This window comes from Leuciscus leuciscus (assembly GCF_965113295.1).
Source record: "Leuciscus leuciscus genome assembly, chromosome: 18".
NCBI lineage: Eukaryota > Metazoa > Chordata > Actinopteri > Cypriniformes > Leuciscidae > Leuciscus > Leuciscus leuciscus.
In genome coordinates, this window is record NC_138742.1 from 20854968 (window position 1) to 20881971 (window position 27004).

Below are 27004 nucleotides of genomic sequence, written 5' to 3' on the forward strand. Positions count from 1 at the left end.
TGAATGCACATACTGTAAGTACTAACAAAACAATACATTTATAGTTTGTAAAATACACACTGATGTCTATGGAAGTGGCAAAAATAATACTTTGTATTATAATTAGACAAAGTGTTTTATTTATATCAGATACACATTGTATAGGTAACTATATAGTTTACTCTATTCTTCTCCCAATTCAACGGGCACTTACTTGCATGTATTTCGGGAGAAGTGGATGAATTTACGTGATGTAAATCTGACATAGGCTATCCGATTATCTGAATTGCGACGCAAACTAACATGGCGGTGCCCATCAAGCCTTACAGATCAGATCATTATGAAGTTTTTTAAATGTCAAAACACATTTACGTACACATTTAACTGTCGGAATATATGATTGTTCATGATATAGTTAAGTTTGTGAGTTTTTTTGGATAAAAAAGGAAAAACAAAATAAAAGCAATTCATCTGTCAAACAGCACTATTGTGGCTGCGGTGTGTCACGTGACAAGCATGACGCGTCAACTCACGCTGGGGGCTCAGCTAGAATATTTTAAACTTGCTTGTGAAAAGGGTAAATTACCTTATTGTCACCTTGCTATCATCTCGTATAAGTCATGGGAGAAAAGCTTGTCGACGGACATTTGTCGTCATAGTTTTCGTTAATGAAATTAACTCTACTTCATATTTTACCATGTGACTTTATTTCTTATTCTAAACTCTCACTTTTACCATGTGACTTTATTTCTTATTCTAAACTCTCACTATTACCTTTTAAATTTTTTTACTCTGAGGTGGAAATGGGCCACAGAGTTGAGCTATAACTATTACGAAGTTGAGGTATAACTATGATTAATTTATATTTCTGTATCTCTGCTTTCAAGTTAAATTAGATGATAGCATCTAGCACAGGAATATAATTTTTATATATATATAAAAATATATAAATAAATGTAAAGCCTAATTCTCAACCTAATTTAGCTGCTTTTTTGTGTAAATCACCAAGTAAAATCTTTAACATGTAGAATATGTGAATGTAGTAAAGCAACTTTAAACATTTTGTAATAGCATTTGTAATAATATTTGGAGAAAGAGCTCACTATCACTATTAGTCGAGCTGCTAGCTTACTCCAAAGCACCTGGTACACTTTACCCCACAGCTACCATTTTGGGGAAAATGTTTCATTTAAATTCATTACTAGTCTTTAGCAAAAAAAAACTAACAAAAAAACACACACACTTGAAATAGTTAACCCTGGTTAAACGGAATTGTGGGTTATCTTCCTTTACGTTTCACACTGCTCATACTTTACTTGGTGTTAACAATTAATCCTGGGTATTCATTTGCTGCCGTTTCACACTGTACATTCCTAAACCCTAGGATTAAATGTTCTTTCTTCACCTCAATTGTCGTGTTTTCTATCACTATTTGTCACTAAACTACTGTTTATACAACATGTGGTGTTTCCATGACTGTTCAAAGCATGTGAATATGAGCCATTTGATTGGTTGTCAATTAAGCATCTAGTAACACCACAACATTTCACTCTGCGCACATTTGCAGGGCTGCAAAATAACATTTGAGAGCAGTGGCACCAGTGCTACGAAGTTCTACAGATGGTGGAACCAGCACCTGATTTGGTAGTTCTGGGGTGTTGAAGGGATTTTTAATCATAAAAGTAATTTAATCATATTTTTTTTGTTATTTTGGATTAATAAGTGCAGTAACTACTAATATTACATGCTTATTTTTTGGAAATGCACATTTGACATTAAAGCACTGAGCTTGAGTTGAGATGCAGATAAAAAAAAAAAACGTATTAAATGTACACTGTGTAGGAATTTCTCCCATCTAGCGGTGAAATTGTATTTTGCATTCAAACCAATAGTGCCCTCTAGCACCTCGCTTTTTCCAAATGTGTGTTGCAACTACGGTAGCCGTTATGTACCAAAAAGCTATGACAACATATCTTCCAATAGCACTTCATCGAGTTTAACTATACATGTTCTATTGTTATGCTGCCTATATAAATAATTACACAACCAAGCAATGGAAAAAAGTAATTTTCAAGCAGTGAAAAAAAGTAATTTTCAAGCAGTGAAAAAAAGTAATTTAGACCGTAACATTGACTAACCTGTCGAGAAGAAAGCAGGCAACTTCAGCGTCCCTTTCAAAGTCTTTCTCCATCATTAGCTCTTTCCACCTGGGAAAAGCTACCCCGATATTTACCCTCGTTTTTTTAATTCGCCGGTCACGTTTCCTTTTAAATGAAATGTTTTGCTTTTTTTTGGCGACGAGGATTCCTTCTCATGTGGCTCGGTATAAGTATGATCCTACATTATGAAGTACCGTGCAGTGCAGCCTTTCAAATTTGCCGGGGCAGTGTCAAGCGCCTCTTACTGATCCCCTTGTCCGTTTCAGCTGGTTTCAGTCACGTGGCTCTGAACAAAAACGCGTTGTGGAAACGCGTTGAGGTAGGCTAGTGCTTTTTGTCCCTCTCTGCTATTATAGTTTTTCAAAATGGCAGAACGACATGGAAGCCACCTTGGATTTACCCGTCCAATGTAAATAAAGATAAGAAATTCGAAATTCGCTTACGAGGATGAGTCAGATCATTGGCAGAGGTAATTTTACACCAATGAGGACATATTTTTGAATAAAGACATTGATTTTAGCTCATAAAATACTTTAAAAAACTACACAGCGTACCTTTAACAACAGTAATATGTAAAAAAAAAAAAAAAAAAATTTATTTGGTCATCACATTAAAAATAACATTAAAATTGGATAATATTTTGAGCTTTGCTGGGAAAAAGTGTGAAGCACGTGAAAGTCCTTGAAAAAAGTGCTTGAATTTCACTCTCAGAAGGTTTTACGAACCCTGAAATGAATAATGTAAAAACATTAGACTATTTCTGCCACAATACCATGGTTACAGTTAGCATCCAAGGTGAATGTTGGTGATTTGTGGACTGAAAAGCCTTCTATGAACTTGTTAGTTCATGGCACAATGTTTCTCCTAGTTTCCAAGTCTGCACTGTTTGATCTGATCTGATATCTATGGTTTATAACAGATAATTCTGCATTTTTTTTTATATTTCTCACTGGATCTTGCAGCGATGTTATTGATAATGCAGCAAATTCAAACGCTTTCTCACCGGATCTCTCAGCACTGTGTAGTAGTAACGGTGTTGCGTGCTCAAGATCGGCCCGCGAGTAAACCTGTTTTGAGCTCGCGCTGCACTTTAATATTGGTCCGAGCTGATAAACTGTCCGTGCTACGCAGCTCGAACAAGAAGTGCAGTTTATATGCCGTTTGATGTTTTTCATATGTGAAGTTGCAGCTCTTATAAGTTTGGCAATGTGGTGGTCACACCAGTGCGACCTCTAACAAATTTAGTTGCACTGGCAATAAAAAAGGTAGCAAAATGCAACCATTTGGTTGCAGTCTGGAGCCGGAGCAGGGTTTCATAACCCCCGGGTAATAGGGGTGCTTACCACACTTCTAAATAAGTGTGAAACGTTCCTTTACCCCGAGGATAAAAGCAAGTTTTAGAACAACAAACACCTGGGGTTAAGCACTGTGCGCTGCAACGATGGTGTTAAAGCCCTTAACTTGTAATAGATAGCCACATAATAGAAGCCTCGTCAATTCAATCACTGATGACTTCCTCCCTTCATATTGTTTGTGTACTCGCTAAATTTGAGAATAATGCATCAGTATCATTAGGTCCATGTTAACGTGAAGCTGGAGTCTCTGCATTCTCGAACTCACATAATGTATTAAATTTGATGCTGGAGATCTATCCAGATTGAAATTGATGAGCTTCAGAATTGTTCTGGCTGACTGATGGAGTCAAACTGCTGTGGGTGAGCGTGCGGACAAGCTGAAGTCATAAATCTCAGTATGAACCACATCATTGTGGCTTTACGACGGATTCAAACTCAATTGATGTCTGTTGGAGAGAGAAAGAAAGAACTATGATAAAAGTATATCATGATGTTTTGTGTCACACAAACATAAAACTAAAAACAATCACAGTACAAGAAAAGAGACAACATATCAGTGCAAACTGCCTGTTTGTGTGTACCACCTGTCAGTGAGTGTGTGTGTGTGTGTGTCTGAAGAGGATGAGCTGCGACCAGAGCAGCAGCAGCTGCTGTATCTGTGATGCGTTGTGTGGAATGGGAAACAGGGAGAGTAATGGGAAGAATTTCTCCAATTTGGTTCCCTATTGATTTCTTCTTCTCTCCTTTCCCTGTCCTCTCAAAGTCGCATGGCAAGAAAACCACTAACATATAAGACGTGTTCTGGTTATGGGTGTATTGACAAGAGCGGAAGGGAAAAGACAATGAGGCTGTAAAGAAGTTGTAAAACAGGCTGACTTGAACATTAAGTTAATTTATCGTGTTAATTGTCTAAAAAATAAAAGGTTCAGTCATATCTTCTCACACAACAGCTGTGAGGTAACTCAAGCCTGTTGTCTGACGGAAGAAAGTGGAGCCTGTTAAAGCTCCCGTGTCAGCAGTTTTGTAGTAAAAATGCTAAAATAGTGGTCAGTTTAAAATCTTGATTAATTTATCATTAGATTAGGGAGTGTGATGCGCATGGGTGACAAAGTTTAAATGCGCACTGTGACCCACTGTGGGGTTGAATCCCTGCCCAGGTCTGGAGAAACTCAATTGGTAATTTTCAGAGTGGGTGAGCCGATCACGGCTAATAAAATCAGCAGTTCTCAAAGTCATTACGCTGAGGAATCTGAAGGAAAATGTGCAGACCTCTTGATCCTGATGTTTTTTTTTAAGGTAATGATATATTAAGGAAAGAAGGTGTATGGCTGCTAGGCTTGCTGCGATAGTCAGTGTTCCCGGTGTTACACAGTGTTCAGCCCCGATTACATTACTTGCCCACCACGGCACCGCCCCCCACCGTCATTTAGATTTTTTTATACTAATAAAAAGCATTTCAGTTGGAGAACAGACACTACAATCAAAAACTGAACGCGTCATCTCAATTCAGCGTGAACCGAACGAGAGCAGCAGGTCAGCAGCAGGAGTCGGATTTCATTTATCAGCATGGTGTATGCCGTGCTTATTCGTAATATAAGCGAGTTTGTCATTGTACTGTTTTGTTGTTGTTTTTCATCAAGAATAATAATAAACCCTCCATTCAAGCAAATGCTGCCCCAGAATTGCCGCTAATTTGTAAAGTAAAATGCACACGGCCGCACAGGCATTCATAAGCGATTTAAAAGCGAGGTGGAAAAGAGGGAAAAAGTCCCAGGTCCCAAACCCTTCCCCCGAGTGATACCGGTATTACCGGAAAATTTCCTCACCGTCACATCCCTAATGGCTGACTTCATCGGTTTTGTTTGGAGTTTGCACTTGTAAGTCTGTGATCGCCAAGTCTGCTGTCACTGGTGCGTCTTGTAGTAAATGGGTTATAATTAGAAGTTGCTCAGGGAAATTGGAAGTAAAGGATGAACTGTCAGTTCAAATTTCTTTTATAGCCTTGGGTTGGGATCTATGAGGGGATTAAACAGGTTGGCTTTACTTGGCTTGGACTTAATTCTTTTTCATGATCCTTATCTCAAACTCGAAATCCCAGAGTTCGTCACTCCTGGTCCTTGGAGAGCCATTTTGGGGGTGGATGCTGTTTATGTCTCTGTTTCTGTTATAAAATATTACAATATTACAGAAATAAAGTTTTTGAAAAACAAATGCTGAATTTTTTTTTAATAATAATTAAAAGGCCATGTTAAAGTCTATTAAAGAAAGCAACATAATTTGACTTACTATCTTCTATATCCTTTGTTACAAAATACATACAACATGTTATTGATAGAAAATGACTGATGTGTGAAATGAAATGACTTATTTAAATTGAGTGTAAATAGTGGTGCTGCAGGCACTGTTTGCACCAATTATACACTAGCTTTATAAAATAGAAGACAGTTATTATTAATTGTAATAATATTTCACAATATTACCGTATTTTACTGAATTTATTTTCGGATCAAATAATTGCAGACTTTTCAAAAACATTATATAATCTTACTTTTGAATGGTAGTGTATATAAAAATAGCATCTTGTTTGCAATATGTGCAAATAGTGATGGATGCTATGCACACAAAGTGTAAATAGAAGTAATATCTGAGCAGTTGTGGGCGGAGTTAGTGAAAAGTACCTTTGCCAACATGATTGGCTATTTGCACACTGTGTAACTAGTGTAGCACTGCCTATAAGAAAACCGCAACACAGTTTAAACCAGAACAGAAAAAAAAAAAAAAGAAAAAAAAATCGGCATTTACTCACTATTATGACTTTCAAAACATGACTTCAGGATTGTTTATATGCACATACCTCCATCTGTCTTTTTCCACATTTTCTCTCTCACAGTATGTGTTGTTATTGGTGACAATGTTCCTCTCATAATTCACCTCTGCAGGTGTAAAGGAAGGAGGCTGCTACCTTCTGCACAACTGATATTTCTTTACAGACGAGAAAATGTGTTTTTTACACATTTTTGTCTGATGAGATAGTCAAGGTGTTTATGTGTGCGTGTGAACTGCTGTCTGTGTTTGGTCTCTGTGGCCCTCAGTCTTGTCCTTTATTTCACTGTCCTTGTTAAATGGGCCTTAGAATGTATGTGTAAGGTTTGTTTCATCCTGAAAGCACAAACGGCACATATGAGAAGCAGCTCTATCCTCTATACACACATACTCTCTCTATGGCTGTTATGCACACATACTTGTCATGTACCTGTAGTACCTAGTCTATTACGATTCAATATCAGATTTAAGAAGTGTGTGTGTGTGTGTGTGTGTGTGTGTGTGTGTGTGTTTGCTCCTGTCAGTAGCAGAGAGCAGCTGGTGTGTGAAGGAGGACGGAGACAGAGGATAGGCAGCATTAGAGGAGTGGAGCGGCAGAATTTAGTGCTTGGTTACTTCACTAGCTCTCTCTCTCTCTCTCTGCTCCTCGTTCCTTTAGGGTCCTGTTCTCTGCCTCAGAGAGGGAGTGAGAGTGAGTGCAGTGCCGATCCAGTTTTTTTTTACTTTTTGAACCATAATGCAGCGCTGTGTAACTGCAGTTTATAGAGCTTAACCATGCAACTCCAAAACCTTCAGGAGATTTACCATACAAAGGCAAATCAGAAACAAGGTTACGTTGTTACAGAAGTCAATCTGTTGTTACTTTATTTAGTTATTGTGTGTATGTGTGTGTGTGTGTGTGTGTGTGTGTGTGTAGTTGTGCCTTAAGTATAAAACTAATTACGCCTTTCACATTACAATTAGAAATATACCGAATCATGTGGACGTCATTTTTGGCCAAGTGGTCATACCAGGCTTGCACTCATTATTCCAAGCCTATAATTAAATTAGGGCTGTCACTACAATTATTTTGCTATTTGAGTAATCGGTTGATTATTTTGCAATTAATCGAGTAATATAATTTTTGTTTTGTTTTTTTGTGATAATAAAAATATGCCCGTAAACAATGACCATCAACATGACTTAAAATACATAAAAACAATGAGGCAATAATAATTGGTAATCATAAAGAATAAAGTATCAAAAATAAAGAAAATAAAGTATCAAGTAATCATGTGGTTTTATTGAACTACACTGTTAAAATACATAATGTAAAATACATAATATAAACATAATCAACTTATGTACATATTATTACAACTGCCTGTAGAGGGTGCAGATGGCCTTGTGATTGTTGTTGTTACACATAGCATGATCCTTACACATACACAGAGGAGATTTTGAAGAATGTCAGTAACTGAACAGTTGATGGGAAAGATACTGTAGAAGTCAATGGGGTACATCAATTGTTTGGTTACCGACATTCTGCAAAATATCTCCTTTTGTGTACAGCTGAAGAAAGAAATGCATACAGGTTTAGAACAACTTGAGAGTGAGTAAATAATGACAACATTGTCATTTTTGGATGAACTGTCCCTTAAGTGACCACCTCATACCCCTGACCTTAAAGCCATTGAAAACCTTTGGGAAATTATAAACCTCAGTTGTGATATGTCATGCAGGTGTTCCAATGAAGCAAAACTTTGGGAAGAAGTTGAGCAACACACATATACACATAACTAAACAAAGTGTAGTTCAATGCCCAGGACAATGGCTGCTGTAATCAAAAACAAGGGAGAACCAACTACATATTAATAACAGCTTACATTGTAGTCAATGCTTTACTACTGTACATTTTTAATATGCCTTTTTTCATAATACAATAAACCCCATATTTTATTATATCCTAAGGTTTGCCTTTCTTGCCAAATAATTGTGTCCTTTTTAATACCTTAACCAAGTTTAGTGTATTCTTCTTCCCAATATAACATACTACTCATGTTTTGATTTTTTTAATAGAACCTGTAGTGTAAAAGCAAATACCCCTCTGGACATCACGTTTGGCCACTACTGTACATACCTTTGCATGCATACACACATGGCCCCAAAAAGTATTTGAACAGTTTATTTACACTTAGGTGTTAATTAGTCATTTAATCAGAAAAAAAGTATCAAAGTGGCAAGTGGTGTAGTTGTTGATACTAGTAATTTGGTTTGATACTAGTCAATACATTGCAGATATGCTCACTAAATATAAACTAATAGATCACTCAGATCATTAGGATCACATCAGCTAGAAATACAAAGGGTTCACTCTAAGCATGGCGAGTCCGCTTTTAGCTATTGTGAGTTTGACATGATTAAACTCGAGGGTCTGTGGGGTGCGGACTGGATTGATTCCATTCCTAGAGCTTCCGAAGAAATGGGTTTTTGGGGTGCGGACTGATGAGGCAGTGAACCCGAGGTTACCCCGTGAGTCAGTCCTAGAGCTCCTCCTGTCCAATTTTAGGGAAAAATCGGGTCTATTGGAGACGTCCAATATATTTTTTGGGCGCGTCAAAAGAACACCACAGACACAGTACAATCCACGTGGGAAAATCTCACAGTAAAACAAGCAGCTGTGCAAAATATGTACATTTTGTTTTTGGATTCAATTTGCAATGTAGCCACCTAGTGGAGTCTCTCTGTATGTGTATGTATTATTCTGGCATGCTTCATTTGGTAACTCACCATGTCACTCAGGTGTTTCTAATTAGCACACACAAAAAGGGAAATTGTTTGTTTGGAAAGCACACCCTGAAGAAGGCTGTTTGCGCCGCTACGCGTGGGTTGTTTCTCCCCAATGTCTTTTCAATTTTCTATTAAGAAAAAGCCAGTAAAATAAAGGCTTTTTAAATAATTTTGAAGAAGAGTGCCTTGGATTTTCTTCTTTCTACATTTATGATACACCGGTGTTTTGCCAGATGAGAAAGTTATTTATGTATAATCTTATTACTCTTTTAATTCTTTTTATAACTGTATCCACTGTATTCCTCCTTTTGATTCTAAACTGAACTCAAATGGCACTGAGAATTGGGTAAGAGAGATGAAACCATGCTGATGGCCTGGGTCTGTGGTGGAGTAGTGAGTTTGACGTGATTAAACTCGAGGGTCTGTGGGGTGCGGACTGGATTGATTCCATTCCTAGAGCTTCCGAAGAAATGGGTTTTTGGGGTGCGGACTGATGAGGCAGTGAACCCGAGGTTACCCTGTGAGTCAGTCCTAGAGCTTCTCCTGTCCAATTTTAGGGGAATATCGGGTCCATCGGAGACGTCCAATAGATTTCTTAGGCATGCCGAAAGAACACCACAGACACAGTGTAACCACCATGGGAAAATCTCAGAGTAAAACTGGGAGTTGTGAAAAATATATGCCAGATGAGAAGTTTATCTATGTATCATCTTTATAGTCTTTTAATTCATTTTATAACTATACCATATATCTATTTTAATTTCTTTTATAACTGTTTTAATTTTCCTTGCTTTTATTTTGTGATTATTTTAATTCCTTTCTATAAAGCACTTTGAATTGCCATAGTGTATGAAATGTGCTACAGTATATAAATAAACTTGACTTGCATTTGGCAACCAGAAAGTGTCCAGAAACTTTTTTTTTTTTTTTTATCAGAACTTTTGTTGTTCTCACAAATGTAGTTTTTGTGAAATATTTTGCTTAAAGTATGCTAGTTCTATCTTAGATTTTACATTCAACCTCAAAACGAATTTCCTGCAAATCTTTTGGATTTATCTTCCTCAGTCTCTATCACTCTGTTCTCTCATTCTCTGTATCTTTTTCTCAGTATTGTCGTTTGGCTGCAGCGTAGTTCACCCTGTGTCCCTGCCAATGTCACTGTTCAGTTCTTTAGCGTTCTCTCTCTTCCTCTCTCTCTCTCTCTCTCTCTCGGTCTCATGGGATGCTTTGTCGGTGGCGGTCGGCTGAAGGACGTAATGTGGTGCTCTGCGCTCTCTCTCTCTCCTGGAGTCTGGAGGAGCTGTGTGTGTCTGTGTGAGAGAGAGAGAGACATGATTCTCTGCTCTGTCAGGACCAGCTGTAGATGTACAACTCCATGATTGCATTAGACATATTCAAGAGGGTTTGTTTTCAGCTGTGTGTGTAGTTGTGATGTGACAGGCAGTAAACACAGGCTCAGCAGCCAGTTTGTGTGTGTGTGTGCGCATGTTATAGAGATGCCGGCATTTGAAGAGCCTTATGTTGTCAGGTGCTGTATGTTGTCTCAAAGTTGCACGGAAGTGTGATGTTGACCTCAGTAGGTGGATGAATTTTTATTAGGGATAAAAAAGTTTTTTGTTGTAACAAGGGACAGAAACACAAGAGGGTGGGGGAAGAGAGAACTTCCGGTATACAGTATAGGAGGTAATTATCCTCTTTATTAAAGTATGTTTGTATGTGCATTTCAATAGTGACTATAATCACATCTACTGTAATTGAGCCAGGTGGAAATATATGCACAGCCATTTCAAAAGTTTGATACATTTTTTAATCAAATAAATTCAGCCTTGCTGAGCATAAGAGAAAATCTTACCGATCCCAAACTTTTGAATCGCAGTGAATCAGTGATGCGCGGGTTCATCCGAAATGAGCGGGTGCCTGCGGTCACCCGCGGTTACCCGCGGTTACGAGTCATCCAAAAATATTTTTAATGATATTCGGGTCGCGGTCGGTCGGGTCGTTTGAAATAAAGATGCCAATTAAACCTTTGTAATTTATATAGTAGTATAGAGAGCATAAGCGGAGTGGAGCGGTGAGAATCTTCGCTCATCGCTCACGGAACTGTCCACCCCTCCGCTCCCCCGCTCAAAGCTACATCAGGCCGCTCCGCTCATTATCGCTCGATCAGCGCTCAACGCAGTTTGATCCGCGCTCCACTCAAATCGCCCCCCGCTCGCTCCAAAAAGGGGGAAAAAAATCTACATGTAGCCTATATCACTGTAGCTTAGACCACAGCCTTACCTCCTAAAGAACTAATGAGCAACAACAACATTTTTCAAATAGAAATGTTTTATTTCAAATGACAAATTAGGCCTATGTAAGAAGGAATATAGCCTACACAAAGTCCTGTAAAATTAAACGAATAAATGGGCCTAATAATATGAATAACAATTATATAAACAAAAATATAGCCTACATAAAAAAATTACTATTAGGCCAGAATTTTGATAAGTTAACTTTTGTGCAACGCGCACGATAAAAATTTAAATGGGCTTATATCCATTGTACACACAAACTGCTGTAAAATAAAACGAATAAATGGGCCTAATAATATAAATAAAATTTATATAAACAAAAATATAAAATAAATATACATAAACGTTTTAAAAGTAGGCCTATGCTAAATTAACTATTAGGACAACATTCTTATAACTGAACTTGTGCGCAGCGCGCAGGATTAAAATTTAAATGGGCTTGTATCAATTGTTTGCATTTTACGCTGTATTTAATTTAGGCTACACTTTAAGTTACCGTATTCAATTTGCTAACCTTTTGCTTTCTTCCCAGCGTGTTCACATATCACACTGCATGTTTTCGAGAGATGTGTCTTTTTAGATTCCAAAATTAATCTTTAGGCCTACTGACTGAAACGATGTCGTTTTCTTCTACCACATAATAGTTAGTTTTACACCTGTATGACTTCTTATTTTCCTTTTTGAAGTAGCCTACTTTTTGAACTCCATTATTGAGCCGAGTTTTGACTGAAAATAGAATCCATCTTGCAGTCATCAACAGTAGACTGAGTCAGGCTTGACTGAGCATGCTTCAGAATCGTGGTGTGCGCGGAGCCAAATTGGAGCGGGAAATAGGGCGACGCTCCATCCTTTTAAAAATGCCGCTCTGCGTTCTGTCCAAGATCCGCCCGCTTGCTCCCGCTCCACTCCGCTCACATGCAATTTTCTATGAAATACATAGGCCTACACTTTATTGGCTGAATAACTGGCGCGAAGATGACGCACGAGCTCAGTCTGCAGGTAGAGATGGAGGCGGCAAGAGAAAAGGTGAAGACTGGGAAGTGGAAGCTCCGCAAATACACAAACAGAAAGAGCAAAGTTGCCGAAATAATGAAAGATAATGACCAAAGTGCTGGCTTTGTCATGTGTATTTCTTGCTATGCATTTACTAGCCTACTTTTAAAAAATGCGGGTCAGGAAGCGGGTCGGGTACAATATTTTCTTTCTTTTTTTTTGCGGTCCGAGTTGCGGGCGGTTTAGTTGAAAACGTCGGTCGGGTCCGGGTTGTTTATACATTGACCCGCGCATCACTGCAGTGAATATATTTAAAATAACTGTTTTCTATTACTGTGATGCTTTATAGCAGTCATTACTCTACTGTTTTTTTTTGTGTGTGTGCCATGATCCTTTAGAAATCATTAAAATATGCTGATTTGGTGCTCAAGAAACAATTCTTATTGAAAACGGTTGGTGTGTTTAATATTTTTGTGGAAATCATGATGTAGTCATGAAGTTCAAAGCAAAGGAATATATTTGCTTTTAAAGAAATCGTTTTTTAAGGACTACAACAAACAGCTGGTAGGGACTACACAACATTCCTCCCGGGTTAGTGACATCACGAACCCTAGAATTTACATAAACCCCTCCCCAGGAACACGCAGTCCATGGCTGCGTTCCAGTCCACTTTTAGACACGCACTTGCAAACTTCCCTAAGCACTTCCCCTTGGGGGAATCCCTGCTGCCATTTTGAAGTGCGTTCCACTTCGTGAAGTGAATGAGGGAAGTTTATATGGTCAGACCCTCGTTCACTCAATTTTGACCGAGGGAGTGAGTCTACTTCAAATGTACACTTCAGGCACCTATATGTCCCACAATGCAGTACGATTGTGACGTCACCACATATCTCGTCTAATCACCACCACAACAAACAACTCTATGATTTATTAATTATAATTTTTTTAATTTAAAACCACCCAAACACACATATAAACGTTTGGATGCTGCATTAAACAAATTCTTAAAGGAAAAATAAATAAAATAATAAATCAACTCCATAGCTGATTCCAAGTGATCAAGGGCTTAGGACGTTCCAATTCAGCCCATTGCAGTTTCCGCCAGTAGTGGGCACTCGTGCAACGTAAGCAATGACGTACATCCGAGTGAACGAGACGGAGGGAAGTTAGCGAGTGAAGGGTATGACAATTTTGGACTGGAACGCAGCATATGTTGAGAAGAGGAAGCGTTGTTGCACATTTGTGAGTCTGCTCAAGCTGTTGCATCCCTCTTTTCACATGCAATACAGTACGTAACACAAATGCACTCTAGGCATCTTACAACAGTTCCCACACAAGCAATTTTATAGATTATCATAACAGAATATGCTAATCAAAGACTTGAAGATTGATAACTCCTCATCAGCAACATAAATTCATCAACGAACCATTCAGAAACGTCCTGTTGCATTCTACATGTTGTCACTTCTTCTTGAGTCTCTCCATCATTGTCCGACTCCAGTTTAAACATAAAAGGCAGAACAGTTTCTGACATTTTAGTGCTTGTCTGCTTGAGGTAATCGGCGCTGCTAACACACACAAGCTCTTGAAACTCTGCCCTATTTGCCGGGAACAGCAGTTCATTTGCATTTAAAGGAAAACACAAAACGACGCGTTTTTGCTGACCCTCAAAAAGGGACAATTTTAACATGCTGGAAAAAATTCTCTGGGGGGTATTTTGTGCTAAAACTTTACATACACACTCTGGGGACAACAGAGACTTATTTGACATTGTAAAAAGGGGCATTATACAACCCCTTTAATAGAAAGTTCAAAAGATAACAGCATTTATTTGAAATGGAAATCTTTTGTAACATGAATGTATGTCACTTTTGATCAATTTATTGCATCCTTGTTAAATAAAAGTGTTTTTTTCTTTCAAAAAAACACAAATCTTACTGACCACAAACTTTTTTGATACTGAAATTAAAAGTAGGCTACTATATAGTTGTTGTTGTTTTTTTGTTTGTTTTTTTGCTTTGTGCTTTTATTCTGAGTTAGAGACGCTGTATCCAGTCTCCCCTAAATCTCCTTTATTTTCACATTAAGCTAATGCCTAATTAATTAATATTCAATTACTCTAGCATGCAAAAAAACTGTACGTTGTGGTACTAAATTACACTGCAGCATCATGCAGACCCCACTGAGAGGCTAACTGAGGTTAATCACAGTAATAGACTGATGGAAACGTTAATGATAGTAATTAAAGCAGGCAAAGAGAAAGTAATTTTTGTGTTTACTTCTGTTGGTTTCAAACACTCTTTTGCAAGATTTACATACTAGTAGTCTTTTTGTTTTACCTGCTATTAACATGAGACCACAGGAGGCTGTTTAGAAAATCAGCACCATGTTCTTGAAGTCCTGGCACTGGGACAGTTACCAGTCTCATGGGTACAATACTTAACCCCAAAGGACTGCAGGGTAAAGTAAGACTCTATAAACCCCTGTAACACTTGTAAATGTTTGTTTGTAGCTTGCAGACAGTGGCGTAACGAGCCAACACCGGGCCCTTATGCAGGTTTATCAAGGCGGGCCCCCCTACTACAGCACGTGATGACGCAATGTCCACGAGTAGGCTGCCATGAATAGGCCGGGATAGGATCATAGAGACACAGCATATAAGAGATAAGAGATGAGATGACTGACAAAATCAGGAGTAGCCTACGTGCACCAAAAAAAAAAAAAAAAACCTGGTGAATGTGCACCATAACACATGAAAAAACACTCCTGGTGATGGTGCACCATAACACATTGTTACTCACCAGCTCAATCTCAATCTCCCCCTCCTGTGCTATCTTTTTAAAGAAGCTTCCTATTTTGGGTAATTTACTCATTATTTTCTCCAATTCCTCTTTTCGTTTTCGCTTTTGAAAGCCACTTTTGTGTTTGTAATTTGACGACGACTCCATATCGATATTGTCTGTCTCAAGTTCAACGTTTTTACTGTTTTGCACGCAATACGCATGTTCACTTACCATATCCGGGATTCGAATTGGAACCCGGGGATTCCCCAGTCCCAATTCGAAACAAATTACACCAAAATCAATCATTGTTCGTTTCAAACATGTATTTAATGATCAGTAAAATATGTTGTTGTCATTATTTATTCAAATAAATTTGCGATAAAGTAAAATGCGATCAGACTAAAAGTAGTAAAATGCGATTGGGGGCCCCGGCTGTCAATCAATATCTTCCAGTCACACGGGCCCCTGATTGGTCCAGGCCCGTAAGCAACCGCGTACCCTGCTTACCGATAGTTACGCCTGTGCTTGCAGATGTCTCCAAAATCAGCAAGAAGCTGTCATGAAATTAAATAACATGTAACGTTAAAGACCAAGAACCAAGACCAACTACAAAGATAACTATTAAGATAACTATACTAATGTCTACACCAACACACAATAACACTCTGTTTATTATAAGCGTGTGCTGCAGGTTTTGTCGTCAGGCTTTTGGACCCCCTTTAAAGTGTCCCTATTATGTTTTTTCAAATATTCCCTTTCATGCAGTGTGTAATATAGCTGTTTAAGAATGTAAATGTTCTACAAAGTTGTAAAGTCGAAGTGCACGATAAATAAAGTTATTGTCTCCCAAAAGAAAGAATTGACACTGAACCGCCTTTATGAGTCGTTTGTGTCGAATCCTACTGCTTTACGGTTCTACGTCACTAGAAAAGATATTTGCATATTTGCTATGTTGCGCGTTGTCCGCCTCTGAACAATTTGACCAGCCAACAATTTTACTGACGACTGCTTCTCAAATCTTGGAGTTCAACGCGGGATTCTCAAAACGCTTTCTCTTGAAAGGGTCAGTACCCAGTTTATTTGGACTAACTTGCTCCTCAAAATCACAGCCTGTAAGTGTGAATAATTATAGATGTATATATTTTCTACCGGGTGTTGGAAATGCGTAGTTTTGGGTTTTATATTGTGTACTTTTCCGGCTAACCGGATTATTGTTGTTATTACTGTCTTACTGAAATACTTCTGCTAATTAGCTGTGGGCCAGTATTTACTAAAACTGTGTCTATTAATTCAGATTGTCATCGTTACGGTCTTTACAGTGTGCTCATTCGCTGAGCTGTTGGAAGCCTCCGTACGGAGCAATACGTTTAGCTTCCGACACGCGCTGTACGCAGTAGACCAATCACAACAGACTGGGCCATTAACTCTTTGTCGATACTCTATTTCATAACTGGCCAATCAGAGCAGAGCAGGCTCACAGAAAGGAGGGATTTAGAGAGACTTATTCATCCGACGAGTCGTTTGAGAATCATTGAAAAATGTGGTGATGTGCAATGTATATTATGAGAAAATGAAACTATTTGACCTTAGATGCATGTAAACCTGTTGTAGGAGACCTCCTAAACAAAATTAGTTACCTTTAAAATGGCATAATAGGGGCACTTTAAGAACCACTGACTTATGTATGCAGATTTATTATTTCAATAAACCACCTCCTACATGACTCCATGTATCTACAGTAATGCTGTAAATTTTCTGCTGAACAGCAAAAAAGTGAACTTTGCTGAAATAGGGAAGTTTCCCTGTCCTGAAGTGACATAGTTATGAAACCACTATGTTCCTACCTTCAAATATCAGAGGACCCCAATGCAATTCAAACTGCCCATGCTGTTGCGATGATGACTGGAGCATTTGACCATTGCCACATCAGCAACTTTGCCCTATTTCATTGACCGAACTCAAAGTTCTTTCCCTTCATGTTTCCCAGTAGACCCAGTGATGTGATGGCGAATCGGAAAAATTATTTTCATAGAATGGGAAATGCAGCTCAAGATATTTGATCCCTGAGCTAAATGCAAACACTTGCCTTTGTCGTCCGATGTTTTGAGAGACCTAAAAGCATTCATTCTGATAAAAATTATTATTAATATCATTTATTTTTTTGCATGGTGGGCACAGTATAAACATTATCCAATGCAGTATATCCAGATCTATCTGTATGATGTGCTCCTATCTTTTTAGATTTACCAAAATGCTTTGTGGTTTGATTTTCTTTATTTTGTTGTGCTTACAGAGCATTAGGGATGCACCGAATTTTTAGAAAATGGCATTTTCGTTTTTTGTCCGAAAGAGAAAAATGGATGCAAATATGAGCCTGATAATAATAGCTTTGTAGGACTATACATTTTTTATTGGTCAAAAAATAAATCTGTAAAAATCTGATTCTGTTACATAGAACCGAATATTAATATTTAACGTTATTAATATATGTTCTGTCCAATTGTAGTGTTACTTTCTAGTGTCAATAAAAGTGTGGTTATTTTGTTTTTATTGTCTTGTATTTTTAAAATTCAGCATCTTTAAAATGATTGAATTTCATAAAGTCTTATATTAATACAATTATATAAATGAAAAATAAAACGTTTTTAAAACTATTTTTCGGTTTTCATCCGAGTGCATCCAGAGGTTTTGGCCCAGAATTTTCATTTCGGTGCATGCTCTTTTGTTCACATGTAAAAACTTCATTGAATGTCTTAATTTTTTGGAATATTTATGTGATTTCTTGCAAATTATGTGAAAATGATTCTCTTTCAAAGAAAAAACTCCATTGTATGCAGCCAAACATACAGTAGAGAAGGCATGCATAGAGACATTGACATTGTATGTGTGTGAGAGAGTGTGAGTGTGAGAAAGAGAGAAACGCAGGATAACGACGCATATAGGGGCTGACACAGACAAGATCTTCTGACAACGTTGACTTCATTGATTTCTCTTGCTCTGGTATGTCAGTTCAGCAGTCGATCAGGTCTCTAGCAGACCTGTTTTTATGATGGTGGATACACTGTTCTTTAAGTTGTTGAGGAAGAGAGAGACTTCTAGATAATTGAGTTCTTACATCAGATCCTGCTGACAGTTACAATTCTCCATTCTCCAACATTAATGTTGATTTAACACATAAAAAATAAAGAAATTAGGTTAAGTTGAGGAAATTACAATGGCACCTAAATGTGGCTAGTTTTGTGGGATTTAAAAGCAGAAATGTGAAGCTTAATTTTATGAAAACACATTAATTTTTCTTTTGCAACTGTAAGCTGGAGAAACCGGAAGAACTGGTTGAGGAACGACCACTCCTCGAGAAGACAAAGGACCTTTCTGGAAATTAACATTGGAACTCTCTCTTGTGAAACTAGCACCTCTCACCTAAGCAATCCTAATCTACATTTCTTCCCCTCTTCCCTCCCCCTCCTCCCTCATGCTGAGATCACCAAAATTCACCCAAGAATCTCTATAGTTTAATGTGAATAATTATCTTACAGTATTACACATGTTTGGTATCATTTGAAATGTCTCAGTGCGACTGGTACAAAGGTCTCATTCCCAAATAAGTAAAACGAAAGGTAATAAGGTTTTTAAGAGTTTAGAGATAACTGTCACACAAAGGAAGGTGGTCTCTAGGCAAATGGTCTCCTACTCCCAAAAGGTGTCAACTCTGAATGTAAATTCCCATTGTTTGCAGATGTTTCAATGTGAAGGTATTTTCTGTCTATATAATGAAATGCAACTAGAGGATCGGCGCGATTCTGTAACCCAGATCAGCCCGTGATGCGAAGTGCAAGCAAAACACTTTGCATCATGTATTTTATAATGTCAAGGTATTGCATCTTCTCTCTTTATTCCAGAGCATTTGATGTTTTGTATCTATTATCTTTGAACTGATTATGAAATTAGCATGATACATTAACCTGACATAATAAATTGTAAACATTTGATTTTATTCTAACGGACTAGGACATTATTTTCAGTAAAGAGTTAAAAGGAATAGTCAAACATTCGCTCACATTTAATGATGCACAGATATCATTAAAACCTTTTCATTTATGGAGTCAGATGAAATAATGAAGTAATTACATATGAGAAAATATATTGCATTTAATCAAAAATACTTTGCCATTTGAAAAGACAGTAACACGCAGAGACCTTCCCCGCTGACCGGATGCCTCCATTGGGCCGATTGAGCGAGAGCTTACACAACTTTTGGGTTTATTGCATTAAAAAGGCAATAAAGTTGGAAAAATTGATAAAACTATACACAGAAAAGCTTTAAGCAATTTTTTGGATTCAAAATCATGGTTTACGATTTGGTCCCAGTCTCTGCCATTGCAAGTAAAAGAGGGAAAAGTTGAAGTTCTTTTTTGTAGTAACGAACATTATGCCACAAATGCTGTCAATTAAGCATAACTTGTACTGAACCCAGAATATTAATTTATGGGCATGAAACATTTATGTTTTTACACAACCAGTCATGAAATAGAGAATATGTGAGTTGGAGAAATTCTGAGACCACAGAGGGACAGTAAAAGTGTACGTGTGCATGTTTGCTCCCGTAGTTCACTGGTCCGTGCTGTAATGCAGGTGATGAATGTGTTCAAACATCAATACGGTGTGAGTAACGAGGCTGGACTCTTCAGTCTGCCATGTTGACGTTTTGTTTTTCTCCGCCATGTCCCGTTCCACCCTATCCTCCCTCTCAATCTCAATATTAAAATGTCTGCTATTGTTTTATGTTACTTGGCACAGCGCTCCCGGCTTCTTCAATGTCACCTGCGACATAAATCCATGTTCTGCAGAGCAGCCGTATCATATTATACAGTATTTTGGCTGAGTTGCTGTGTTTGTGAGCGCGTGTAAGTGTGGTGTCTGGTTTCATGCTGAGGTTAAAGAGAGCTATTCTGATCTTTTATGGCTGCAGCCTTGATCATGCAAATAATGAAAAATATGCTGTGCAATGAGAGAAATTTTGTTTTATTTGGTTAACTTAAGAGTCTAAATTTATGGTGTGTATGTGTTTGTATGCATGTTTACCTGTTGGAGATAGAATGTAGTAGAGATTGTAGTTTCACTCAAATGCATTTTGGATGAGGTTATGTGTTTGACATTTTAAAGTTTGACCTGTGATAGAGCAAATAAACAACAAACATGTTTACTTAAGAAAAAACATCTGTAACCGGTGTCTGAATCAGCCAATCTACTGTAAATCAGAATCGGCCATGAAAAATGGCATCCCTAATACGATGTTTCTTTATTAAAAGAAATGTATTCATGGTGTATTAAACTGATCAAAAGTGACTGTTTACGATGTTCTTCAAAAAAAATTCATTAAAGAATCCTGAAAAAAAGATATCACAGATTACACAGTAATTTCAGTAGTGTATATGAAATGTAATTATAATATAATACAATGTTTACAGTTGTGAAGTGAGTACATTTATCTTTGATTGCACACACACACAGTTATTCTATAATGGCTTCTTTTTATAATGCCATAAAGAAATATTTTAAATATCTCATCCATCAAGGGATCTCTTCCAGTCTTTGACAGGCTATGATTGTTAACCTTACAGCCCATGATACTCTCATGATACAAAAAGAAAAGTTTATGTGTGTAAAATTTGATATGGAATTGAAAAAAAAAAATAATACAGTACTGCTCATGGTGTAAGAGTAATTTTTTTTTTTTTTAACTGTCAGCAAAAATACATATTACACACGCCAACATTTAAAATAATGAAGATGGTATTTTACATTGATGAAAAATATACATTTCACCCTTTAAAGGAAAATATTTGCACCAGTACTATCATATAATTGCAATCTGTTAATAATTCAGTTTTACGTCTCTGAAAAGTTTTTTCTGCAGTTTTTTTTTTTGACTATGCGAGTAGAGAAAAATAATACTAACCAATCATATCGTAGTGTTGTGCATTTCAGTCCAATCAAATCCCTATGGATAAAATCACGTCCCCGCCCTACATTATTTCCCGCTGAATAGTCTGTTTCACTTAAAAAGCAAAAACCACTTCAGCAGTTTATGAACTTCAGGATGAGCTTTTATTGATCAACCATGTGCATTAAGAATCATGACAAGTCTAGAAGGAAAAGAGAGAGAGAGAGAAAAGGAACGACTGTTTTACTTATTCAACAGCTTGACACACACACCTCCTCCCCCGTTCCCTGCATCCATCCACCCCACGCCTTCACTCTTTCAGCGGAGAGACAAGAAATCAATGGGCGACCATAAAGAGCCCAGAGCCCTCTTTCCAATGATAGTGATTTGACTTGAATACATAATCAACAATTATAGCTCATAAATAATAAATGACATGACATATATAATACTTGCCTGGGTTTTAAGAGGACAAAGAGTGTTTAATCATGATATTAGTGCTTAAAGGAACATTCATTCAACAGCCGGTCCTGCACTGTGAACTTAGATCCACACAGAGCAATTATTGTACGTTGTGCTTTTGAACACCTCTCTTTCTTCATCACAGCTCTACGGGGTGATCAATGCACAGCTACAGCTGGTTGAAGGGGACCAAATCCATAAAACAGTTGATTTGGTTCCATTTTACCAGCTTTAGCAAAGCATTTTAGGGCAAGACCAGAATCTCAAACAGGACCGGGGAAGGACACCACAGAACCTGTAGAAGAAGAACAGAAAAGTTGAGTGGTGGTTTTTGTCTCTTTTAAAAGTCAATCACAACAACTTTAATGTTTACAAGAAGCAGCAACACAGATTTGTACTCCATCGCACAGAAACCGCGTAGAGCAAACACAAATGCAGGCCTTTTTTGTCCTCAAGTTATGAATGAATGAATGAATGAATGAATGAGGTATTTATATAGCGCTTTCATATGTACTACTGTACACCCAAAGCGCTTTACAATCATATCAGGGAATCTCTCCTCAACCACCACCAGTGTGTAGCATCCACTTGGATGATGCGACGGCAGCCACAGTACAACGGCGCCAGTGCGCTCACCACACACCAGCTATAGGAGCAGAGAGGAGAGAGAGTGATAGAGCCAATTCAATGTAAGGGGATTATTAGGAGGCCATGATTGGTAAGGGCCAATGGGTGGAATGTGGCCAGGACACCGGGGTTACACCCCTACTCTTTACGAGAAGTGCCATGGGATTTTTAATGACCACAGAGAGTCATGACCTCGGTTTTACGTCTCATCTGAAGGACGGTTATCTCACTGGATATATTGGACACCTCCATCCAATACGTCCAGCGGGACAATTTGAGGACAAAAAAAATCTAATACATTAGGTTATTAGAGAGAATCATATATTCAGTATAGCTTCAGCAAGATAGATTGACTTTAATTTATGGCTCCGTCTTAAAGCTGTATGTGTTTTGGTGCAGAATTTGGCACTTGGGCATAAATTTGCACTTTTCAAAACTGAAACTGAAACTGAATCTATGGGTGACACAGCTGTCCCAGAGCAATGTAGTTCATTCCTCCAAGAGAGTGGCCCACAACTGGGGTGCAAAACATTTTCTCTGTTAGTTTAGTTAACGTCTCTGTTAACTAAAACTAAAACTTTTAGCTTTTGTTGATTGAAATAAAATTTTAACTTTAAAAACAATATTTGGAAATGTTGCCCTGGTAACTAACTGAAATAGAGTTGAAGTACTACAATTACTAAACCTAAAAATGAAATAAAAAACAATTGAAGCTAAATGGAAATATATCAAAAAAAAATAAAAAATTACCAAAACATATGAAATTACTGGACTAAACCTAAACTAAAATCAAAAGGAAAACTAAAAAAAAGAAAAAAAAAGAAAAGCTAAGTAGATATAATAGAAATTCTATAAAATAATATAAACTGATTTAATGCTGTAAGTGTTTGACTGAGAAACTTTCTATCTTTCTTTATAGCTAATTTTGTGTTCAGATTTGGATAGATAAATATTCAGCCGGAAAAAAAAATTGTCAATATAAGTTGACAAATTCTCTCTCTCTTTTGTTTAAACAGTCAGATAATATTTATTTTGGTTAGTGAAATAATATTTTCAGTCCCTTCCCTTTTGTTTTTCTCCAATATTGTTAAAGCAGCATGAAGTGATTCTGAACTTTGCAATGCACTTTAAAATGTTTATCTTTTAAGTTGTATTAGCATCATGTGATAATGTTTCCAAAGTAGAAAAACACCATGGATCTGACTTTATTTTTCCTACTATCCATGCACTGTCCAAGTTTGCCCGTTGTGAAGGCGTTTTAGTCCAATCCAACCCAGAACCTAGAATGAAGTTGACACCTGTTTTAGAGACTCAATTACAGCTTGTATCAGGTTAGACAACGCACACAAACAAGAATTAATGCAGTCAGGATCAAGATAACGGTGGTGTACGAATGTAGAATGGAGGTGGATGCATCACTGTTCATAGAGAAAGGGCAGGAAAGGATTTAAAGAGGTTATAGAGGAAAATAGGAGTGACCACCGATGACAGAGGAATCAGTGTAAATGATGGCTGCGGACAATCTTCTGAAAATGAATTCATCACATGCTTGTCAATATGGTTAATGAAGCCAGAAGACAACACACAGCTAGAATTAACTCCCATTTACCCCCCTCACTTTCCACTCTTCCTTTGTCTTTTTTATGTCTCATTCTCCCTCGTTGCCTTTTTAAGCTCTCTCTGTCTGTTTTCTCATTCTGTCTGAAGTCTGTGCTTTTACAAGGCGGCTCTTTGCAGTTTAGGCCGACTCATTGTGCTTGGTTCTTTATGTTTGTCCTTCAGGCTGGATCTTTAAATTAGCATGAGCTAATAATTTTGCCATTAGGGAAACTGCCTGCCATTCTCCCTAGACAGCCTGAAGAGAAAAGCATGTATTCATAGTGTAAGTGTGTGTTTGATCTGGCTCAAGGAAAGTGGCATTATATATTTTTTTATGATAGGCTATTTATTAAATCTTTCCCGCATCCACTTCAGTTTTGCAGTATACCTCAGAGCAACCCACATACCCCCCCCCCCCCCCCCCCCCCCCAATTCGCTCTTCCTCCACTTCTCTGCAATTATTTCTAAGTTTTTTCTCTAACTAGGGCTGCACAGATTATTTCCCAACATTAAAATGCATGTTTTGTGCAGTATTTAGAATTTTCTATCTCATTCAAATCAATTATTTATTATTAGACATTCTACTAACTAAATTACTTTACTATATGTCAACTAACTCTCATTTGAGTATTAGTAGACTGTCTGCTTAATATCTGCTTAAACTTTATTTTGATGCTCCCCAACAGACATTCTACTGACTATAAGTAACTTTGCAACTACATGTCAATTTATTCTACTAACATGAAACCTAACCCTAACCTTAACCAAACAGTCTACTACAATGTACTAATACTCTAATGAGAGTTAGTTGACATGTAGTTGACAAGTTACTTATAGTTAGTAGAATGTCTAACGTGGACCTTTGAAATAAAGTGTAACCATTACTTAACACTTTCTGTTAGTACACCATTTGGGTTCTAACACTGTCCCCTAACCATTTGACAAGATTTTTGCTTTCAGTGTGGAAAAAGGGGAAAAAAAGTTCTCCTCATCCCTAGTTAGGACACAGTGTAGGAGAAAAGAGGAGGACAAGAAAACAGGAAGTAGAACAAGGCAGGGCAGAGTGAATACATGACCCCATTGCAGAATTACTGCAGAATTGTTTTCTTGAACTTTTTTTTTTTTCTGCTTTTAATTTGGCTTATAATAATAAATACACAACCTTCCATTTCAGTCTAATTACTAATATTAGCATCTAAATACCAACAATAATACTTCATATCTATAACGATAAATGTCCTTTATGTCCACTGTGTTCATTTCAGCTTTGTCTGTGGATCAGCGCACACATGCTGTAGAGGACAAAGTGAAAGGATATAAAGAGACTGTGCGGAATCATGTTCAAGACATGTTTCATCACAGATTTTAATACCAATCCATACACTCAGCCGCTTACAGACACAATGTGTTTTTTCCCAGAATAGCTTTTCCTATCGGCTTTTTGGAAGACTCATTCTTGGATGGTTGTGCTTATATGTTAAAGGAGTTTCAGGTTAAAGAGTTCATGTGTCAGAATTAAAGACATTGCATGTCTCTGTCCATTCTAGTACTATATATCCCCCACATTACTTTTATTATCAGGACAGCGTAACGTGTGTGCGTACATGGTATTGCGTGGTGTTACAAAATTACATTTCAGTTTTTATGACTTTTTCTCTCTTTCCATCTCCATAGTTGGACAAAAGGGGTTCTTAGTTGCCCACGTGAGTGACCCTCGCTTCCCAAACAGAGACCAAGAGGTTACCAAGAGGTTACTTACTGACTTTCTTTTGCAGAACACAAAAAGGTTTTGATTACCATTGATTTCACTTTATGGACAAAAAAAGTCCATAAAGTTCTGTTTTATTTACAGAATAAAAAAAGTCATACAGGTTTGGAATGACAATGAGGGTGAATAAATGATCAACACTTTAAAATGTGACTGCAGCACTTGTACCATTGCATCACTACCAGACACTTTTATTTAACAGATGCTACGGAAGAAATTCCAAACTGCTGGACACATAGAAAACGACAAAAAAGAGGGGAAATGGTTTACTGCACCCTGTGTGAGTCTGTGCTTCATAGAGTGCTCTTAAAAGCCAGCAGCTGAGGATTGTTTAGCAGACCTGACCCCATCAGATACACACGCTGTGGACACCACAGCAGAGTCTCTGTGGACATTTTAATTAGCTGGCCTGCTAACTGAGTTAATTCACTTTGCAGCAGTACATTGAACTGACCAGTGTGTTTTGCTATGAACTTTAGAAAGGCCTTTAGTAGTTTGTAAATAGCTTTTTCCTTCTCAATACATCCAATCTCAAAAAAGGAGATGAATTGTTGTAGCGCAACTAGCGACCCCAACACTGGTGATTTGGGCCTGACTTTGCGCAAAAGCCTGGGGCTAGAGTTTTGGAGGTGCCCTCAGATAGAGCAGAGGATGTGGGAAGAGGTGCTGAGCGTGCTGCAGTGTGCTTGCAGAGCTGGCTTCTTTCCTTTCCTCTGCATTCGGACGTGAGCACTTGCGTAGGCCCTTACTCAGCATTATTTCTGGTCCTGATTGGCTGATCCATGCATCAGACCGCTACAAATACAGTAGACAGTAGTCAGCTTTTTGACTCTCCTTTGTCGGAACAAAGTGTCTGAATTTTGGTTGATTCACCGATCATTGAACTTGGTTTTTGGTTCTGAAGCTGCATTTTGTTGTATGTTGTGTGCTGTGGGGCTGTTAAATCACAAAGGATCCTTATTCACACATCGGTTTATATATATATATATATATTTTTTTTTTCGTTGGGCCATTTATAACAACAGTGACAGCAAATGATAGGAAGATTGGTGTTCCTGTCAAAAAGCGCCACTGTGCAACTTCCAAGCACATTCACCAGTTCACAACTTTCTATAAATATTCCTTTTTTGGTTTTATTTTTTAAATGATAATAACAGTATCAGAATTTTCTGGGTACCAGAAATTAGCTTTTTTTATTTTTATTATTATTAATAGAATTAGAAGGATTAAAACTTGTCCACATAAGAGCACCACAGCTTTATACTGTATGCTCTGACAGTTTCATTTAATTAAAGATCTTTTATCGTGTTTTGGTTACTCTGAGATTACTGGCATCTTTGTTTTGCAGATCTTTCAGAATGATGTAATCCCCAAAGCGGTTTTATTTCTTAACCTTTTAATCTAAGGGGAACACCTTTTAAGGAAATCAATAGCAATTTAGATTTTTTT

General features: G+C 37.6%; 1 long non-coding RNA gene across 1 annotated transcript in view; it reads left to right on the top strand.

Annotated features, from left to right (window-relative positions):
- Positions 1-27004, top strand: part of LOC309480013 — a 96333-nt gene that overhangs the window by 9385 nt on the left and 59944 nt on the right. The gene's annotated exons all lie outside the window — the stretch shown is intronic.